Genomic DNA, 8037 nt, shown 5'->3' on the forward strand with positions numbered 1-8037 from the left:
CGACCGTCCGGGAAACTTCCTTCTGCTCTTTCTGAAAACTGTGTATCAATAGTTATTTGCTTTTTCATCAATATTTGTTTTGCATAAAGCAAGCTAACAAGATCTGTACCTTGCTGAGTTCGCATTTGTTAGAGTTAATAGTATTTTCGGTCCGATGCTTCTGTTTTAAGAGGGGTACATTGTTTCGGTCTCCCATCCAAACACTAACCCCGCCCGGCAGGGCTTAACTTCAGTGAACTTTAGTATTAGAAAGCCTTCAGATGCTCAGAGGGCACACTTGTGGTAAAAAGAAGTTGTGAGGGAACTTGAAAATTATCAACATGTCAGCCCAGAAGCCAATGTTTCTCGCTTCTCTTTTATTTGTTATTCTTCAGAGACTGGAATGCTGTATTTCAATACCACACAATTCAGTGCCTTCTGATTTTCTGTAGCACGTACCACAGGCAACCCAGTGTATGCTTCACAGAAGCATCTCGTTTTTCTTTTTTTTAGTTTTTTTTTTTTTTTTCCGTGTCGGTAAAAGTCTTGCCTGTCACTCCCCTGGTAAGTGGTGTCTTTGTGCATAGAGCCTTCTATGCGTATGTTCTTAGGATCGAGAGGGTAGTGGAACTGCGTAGATTTCTCTGGTGGACACAGTAGAACCTGCAATGGCGTCGAAAGTCATGTAACGCGAATGGCGTTTTAGTGGATCCTTAAACAAAATATACCCTTATGGAGCTCAATAATGGAAAGTCAGTTGGATAAACTAGGCAGGAAGCTCAAAAGCGACGAGTACTGGACTTCGACAACAATCTATCGCCCGTCGAGACGAAATCAAAGTGAGCTCTATTTACCTGAAGTACATGGTAATTTGACACGATTGAGTTTCTTGTCTTCACGCACGCAATGAAATAGGAAGAGGTTTTCGCCTCTAAGAGCAAATATGTTGTTAGTTTCAATAATTTTTTCGCTGGAAAAGGATTCTGTAGTATTTTCTGCCTTTGTGAATTATAATATCATGTTGTGTATTGAATTTTCGAGCTTAAGGTTGAAATGTGATATGGGAGAAGTTTTTTAGTATTGCTCTGTAAGCAGGAAGGGTTCACAGGCCTGTTGGAAGCGTGCTTGAGTTTCAACAAAATGAGCCCCAAAATCAGTGAAAACTTGTGACGCAGATGAATAATAAAGTAGCTGCTATTTCCAAAATGATGGAATTACCTGGTGATAAATAACGTCGTACGCGTCTTGGAGAGTAAATTTTGACTTTGCATAAATAAGAGTTGGGCGATTGTGATCTTTGTTTTGACTTCGCTCATTTCATTGTCAAACTTTATAACACTTGACTGAAAAAGAAACTTACAAAAACCCGATATCTTGCCATCATTTGACACAGATGCTTCACTGTTTGGCGAGTAAACATGCCGCGGTAACTTAATCACGGCGCCCGCTGAATTCCGGCCATGTCACTTTCGATTTTGCAATTTACTTGAACGTAGCAAAAATCTCCCAAAATGTTTGTCGCTGATCGTAACTTTTTATATTCTATATTCACGGTTCAAAATTAATGTTGTTTTCATGTCGTAAATATTTTATTCTCGATCGACCGTTCGGGAAACTTCCTTCTGCTCTTTCTGAAAACTGTGTATCAATAGTTATTTGCTTTTTCATCAATATTTGTTTTGCATAAAGCAAGCTAACAAGATCTGTACCTTGCTGAGTTCGCATTTGTTAGAGTTAGTAGTATTTTCGGTCCGATGCTTCTGTTTTATGAAGGGAATGTTGTCTTGGTCTCCCATCCAAACACTAACCCCGCCCGGCAGGGCTTAACTTCAATGAACTTTAGTATTAGAAAGCTGTCAGATGCTCAGAGGGCACACTTGTGGTAAACAGAAGTTGTGAGGGAACTTGAAAATTATCAACATGTCAGCCCAGAAGCCAATGTTTCTCGCTTCTCCTTTATTTGTTGTTCTTCAGAGACTGGAATGCTGTATTTCAATACCACACAATTCAGTGCCTTCTGATTTTCTGTAGCACGTACCACAGGCAAGCCAGTGTATGCTTCAGAGAACCATCTCGTTTTTCTTTTTTTAGTTTTATTTTTTTTTCCGTGTCGGTGAAAGTCTTGCCTGTCACTCCCCTGGTAAGTGGTGTCTTTGTGCGTAGAGCCTTCTATGCGTATGTTCTTAGGATCGAGAGGGTAGTGGAACTGCGTAGATTTCTCTGGTGGACACAGTAGAATCATTAACTTAGCCTGCAATGGCGTCGAAAGTCATGTAACGCGAATGGCGTTTTAGTGGATCCTTAAACAAAATATACCCTTATGGAGCTCAATAATGGAAAGTCAGTTGGATAAACTAGGCAGGAAGCTCAAAAGCGACGAGTACTGGACTTCGACAACAATCTATCGCCCGTCGAGACGAAATCAAAGTGAGCTCTATTTACCTGAAGTACATGGTAATTTGACACGATTGAGTTTCTTGTCTTCACGCACGCAATGAAATAGGAAGAGGTTTTCGCCTCTAGCGATCTAAGAGCAAATATGTTGTTAGTTTCAATAATTTTTTCGCTGGAAAAGGATTCTGTAGTATTTTCTGCCTTTGTGAATTATAATATCATGTTGTGTATTGAATTTTCGAGCTTAAATATTAAGGTTGAAATGTGATATGGGAGAAGTTTTTTAGTATTGCTCTGTAAGCAGGAAGGGTTCACAGGCCTGTTGGAAGCGTGCTTGAGTTTCAACAAAATGAGCCCCAAAATCAGTGAAAACTTGTGACGCAGATGAATAATAAAGTAGCTGCTATTTCCAAAATGATGGAATTACCTGGTGATAAATAACGTCGTACGCGTCTTGGAGAGTAAATTTTGACTTTGCACAAATAAGAGTTGGGCGATTGTGATCTTTGTTTTGACTTCGCTCATTTCATTGTCAAACTTTATAACACTTGACAGAAAAAGAAACTTACAAAAACCCGATATCTTGCCATCATTTGACACAGATGCTTCACTGTTTGGCGAGTAAACATGCCGCGGTAACTTAATCACGGCGCCCGCTGAATTCCGGCCATGTCACTTTCGATTTTGCAATTTACATGAACGTAGCAAAAATCTCCCAAAATGTTTGTCGCTGATCGTAACTTTTTATATTCTATATTCACGGTTCAAAATTAATGTTGTTTTGATGTCGTAAATATTTTATTCTCGATCGACCGTCCGGGAAACTTCCTTCTGCTCTTTCTGAAAACTGTGTATCAATAGTTATTTGCTTTTTCATCAATATTTGTTTTGCATAAAGCAAGCTAACAAGATCTGTACCTTGCTGAGTTCGCATTTGTTAGAGTTAATAGTATTTTCGGTCCGATGCTTCTGTTTTATGAGGGAAATGTTGTCTTGGTCTCCCATCCAAACACTAACCCCGCCCGGCAGGGCTTAACTTCAGTAAACTTTAGTATTAGAAAGCTGTCAGATGCTCAGATGGCACACTTGTGGTAAACAGAAGTTGTGGGGGAACTTGAAAATTATCAACATGTCAGCCCAGAAGCCAATGTTTCTCGCTTCTCCTTTATTTGTTGTTCTTCAGAGACTGGAATGCTGTATTTCAATACCACACAATTCAGTGTCTTCTGATTTTCTGTAGCACGTACCACAGGCAACCCAGTGTATGCTTCACAGAAGCATCTCGTTTTATTTTTTTTTTCCGTGTCGGTGAAAGTCTTGCCTGTCACTCCCCTGCTAAGTAGTGGCTTTGTGCATAGAGTCTTGTCTGTGTATTTTGTTAGGTTTGAGGGGGCTGGGGGAATACGTAGATTTCCTTGGTGCACACAGATGAACGTTTAATTATTAAACCCGCAATGGCGTCGAAAGTCGTGGTAACGGGGATGGCGTTTTAGTGGCAAAAATATACCTTTATGAGATCAAGAATGGAACGTCAATTGGAATAACGAAACAGGCGGGGAAAATAAATATCTGGAATCTTAAAAGCGACGAGGGATGGTCTTCGAGAACAATTGCGGTCGGATATGAGAAAGTGTGTGTTGTTTCTAATCTTATTTTATAAACTGTGCTGGTATGTAGAACACTGACAGTAAGTGGGAAATTGAGTATGGGTGTAAAAGGAATCGAATGTCTTGAATGTATCACAGTGTTTACCGAAATGGCATCTCATTTGTCTGGCAATTTGCATTTAATTTGCAGTCAAGCTGTACAGTTTTCAGGTAAAAAAATAATTGAAAATGTGACAGTGAAGAATTATTGGAAAGAAAGGTTGTTGTCTATTTTGTGCTTTGGAAAAGGTTCTTTAGGAAAGAGTTCAATCTTGAACTGAAAAATATATTTATTTGCATATCGTATGGTTTGTGAGACGGATTGTTTCTTGTTTGCACGCACGGAATTGGAATAGAAAGGGTTTTTTTTGTCTCCAATAGCAAATATTTTGTTAGTTTCAATAAATTTCATGCTGGAAAAGGTTTTTGTGAGATGTTTCAACTGTTGTGATTCATTGTGCTGTGTAGTATTCGAGTTTAACTAATTTGCATAAGTGAGTTGAAATTTAATACGCATTAAATAAAGATGACAGGAATTTGTAGGCATGATCGTTCTGGCAAATGATTACAGCTGGCGATCGTTTTTAATTAAGGTCAGAAAAAGATTTCAGTATAGTCACTCTTGTGTAAAATGAAGTTATTGTTAACTTGAGAAAACAACAATAGGGTCGTTTATACTTAGTTCTTATTAACCGAGTGGGAGGTCTGTATGGGAGAATCTTGACCGAGGTCGCCAGTACAGACCGAACGCAGTGAGGTCTGTACCAGCGACCGAGGTCAAGATTCTCCCATACAGACCGACCTAGCTCGGTTAATAAGATGTTTATTATATGGCAAACAAGAACAATTTAACTTGTTTAATGTAACTGGTTTGTACTAACTGACATTTTGCTTGCGAGCGGCGATGAGTGGCGATGAGCTGAACTTAATTCTGTCAAAGTTTGCTCATCCTCTCTTTTGTCATCATGCTGTTTGGCAATTCCATAAATAAATATTGGTAGAAGAAAATACTCAATATTTTTTCATTTTAGTTTGCATCTTTTCACCGCAAAACATTACCAGTCTAGATGCCGGTCTAGATGGGAAAATCTAGACCGCGGTCAATATCGATTTTAGCCAATCAAATTCGTGAATTTTGTAGTTCCCAGTCCTCGTGAGACAGAGCCATATAATAAGAGAGAAAATAAGCCGCGGCTTACTCTGGACGCGGCGTACATAATACGCCAAAGGAACTATTTATACGAGTATAAACTCCCAGGCCAGGATAAGCCGGGGCTTGAGAAAGCTGTGAACGTAGATTTTGCATCATTTATATGGGCTGTTCGCGTTTTATTTTCTCTCGTATAAACGGCCCTTATATGTCTTTAACTTTTTTAAAGAGAGAGATTTCGCGCAAATTTTATTTCAAGCTATTCAGTTGAAATATTATTTCTCGCCATTGGCTTCGTTTGCGTGATCATTTACTGGTGTTGACATTTAGGAGGTAGTTGTTTGGTTCTAAACGAGTAGGAATAAAACGACCAGGAATGAGCGAATTTTAGTGGGTGTGCGATAGCAACACGAGACAGGAGTCGAGAGATTCTAACGATAGACAGATATGAACTAACCCCTCCTGAAATAACCGAAGGAAGGCAGACGTTGGTGGTTTGTGTGAAACAAAGAAAAGGCGGCCATGTTGGTGCCCCGACCAAATCCTCCGGGAATTTAACTCTATTATTATGCAAATGCTTCTTTTTGTTTTCGTCGAAAAACATGGCTGTTGATCACGTGAGTGAAAAGCAGCAATAGCACTAAGTGGATGGAAGTCGTCATGTTTTGATTGGGCAGCTTCAGAGACGTCCTTCTGAGGAAACAAGTTGTTAAAATAGCTAATTGTGATTGGAGAATTTCGATCCTAAGTATAATAAGTATAATAATGCCTTTTATTGACAGGCAAAACCATATGATTGAGCGTGATCATACCAAATATCATTTGTTTGCGCGATCAAGTTGTGGCGAAGTGTGCAGCCCATGACAGTATTGCGTTTGTGAGCATATTGCTTTTTGTTGTATTAACCTTCTTCCTCGGAACGCTCAAACAACTCACTTATGCATACGCCGTTTGCGGTAGACCCACACTAAAAGATGCTGTTGAGCGATTGTTTTGGCCGGGGTTGGTCCGCAAACTGAAAGAAAGTTTATATGTTGAGAACAAATGTGTACTAAATGAACAAATATGTGAAAATCATGATATGAACTGCACTGAAAACCAAATGCCAAAGGAGAGAAGCACAGAACTGTGAAAGTTTCCTGAAGAAGAAAGTTCCTGATCTTAAAGTTAGCGCTAGCGGTATCGAGCTAGTCGCAGAGATGTACGCCTACCCGGATGCATTTAGTTAAATTTCTGAAAAAGGTGAATTTTCTGTCAATTTGTATTATCATGGCTTTTTGTTTTCTGCTGTTACTGAATCCCTTTGTATTTGGAGCTGTAACGCTACTTCATGTGCAATTACTTGTATCGTTTGCAATTATCCTCACTAGTGGTGTTGTTAGCATTTTTACTGGGTTGCCAAACCCAGTCGGAATCTCGCTTTCATTTCGTGGGTTTTTACTGGGTTGCTAAACCCAGTCGGAATCTGCGTAGCGTTTCGTCGTTTTATTTTTTTCCGTGTCGGTAAAAGTCTTGCCTGTCACTCCCCTGCTTAGTGGTGTCTTTGTGCATAGAGTCTTCTGTGCGTATTTTGTTAGGTTTGAGGGAGCTGGGGTAATGCGTAGATTTCTCTGGTGCACACGGGAGGACATTTCATTATTAACCTGGAATGGCGTTGAAAGTCATTGTAACGCAAATGGGGTTTTAGTGCATCTTTAAACAAAATATGCCCTTATGGAGCTCAAGAATGGAACGTCAATTGGATAAACAACTTAGGCGATGAAAAATAAATACCTGGAAGTTAAAGCGACGAGTAATGGTCTTCGACAACAATTTCATTTTTCGCCGTTGGATATCAAGTAAGCTTTAGCTTGGTACTATATACAACTCTGAAGTCAAATGGCAATTCTTTTATGGATTTAACAAACACTGAAGGAATCGAACGCCTTGAATGCATCACTGTGTTTACTGAAGTCGCATCTAAGTTGTCCGGCAAGTTACATTCATTTTAAGACTCAACTCACCAAAGGTAAAAACGAATTGGAAATGTGGCAGTGAAAACTTATTTGAATGAAAGCTTGTTGTTTCTTTTGTCTTTTATTATTTACCATCAAGGTTCTTTTGAAAAGGGTTTGATGTGAACTGTCAGAAATTAATTTAATTGCATATGCTTTGTGATTGTGTGTTTCGTTTGCACGCACGCAACTGAAATAGGAAGGGTTTTTTTGCCTCTTAATCGCAAATATGTTGTTTGTTTCAATAAATGTTTCGCTGGAAAAGATTTCTGTGAAATTTCCAGCTTTCGTAAACATATCATGTGTAATTTTCGAGCTTAACAAATTTGCATACATGTGTTGAAATATGATACGGGGAGAATTTTGTGGCAGCGCATAAGTCACGAAAATAAACAGGTCTGTTGGAAGCGTGTTTGAGTTCAACAAAATGAGCCCCAAAATCAGCAAAAAATTGTCGATGAATAATAAAGTAGCTGCTATTTCCAAAATGATGGAATTACCTGGTGATAAATAACCTCGTCTTGGAGAGTAGATTTTTGACTTTGTAGAAACAATGGTGGGCGATTGTGATCTTTGTTTTGAATTCGCTCATTTATTGTCAAACTTTATAACACTTGACAGAAAAAGAAACTTACGAAAACCCGGTATCTTGCCATCATTTGACACAGATGCTTCACTTTAGTAAACTTTAGTATTACAAAGCTGTCAGATGCTCAGAGGGCACGCTTAAACTTGTGGTGAAAGAAGTTGTGAGGGAGCTTGAAATTTATCAACATGTCAGCCCAGAAGCATATGTTTCTCACTTCCCATTTATTTTCTTCAATCTTTTTGGGTTCAGTACTTTGCTAGTAACCACATGTCTTCTCAGGCTATT

This window comes from Montipora foliosa, unplaced genomic scaffold (assembly GCF_036669935.1).
Source record: "Montipora foliosa isolate CH-2021 unplaced genomic scaffold, ASM3666993v2 scaffold_461, whole genome shotgun sequence".
Taxonomy (NCBI): Eukaryota; Metazoa; Cnidaria; class Anthozoa; order Scleractinia; family Acroporidae; genus Montipora; species Montipora foliosa.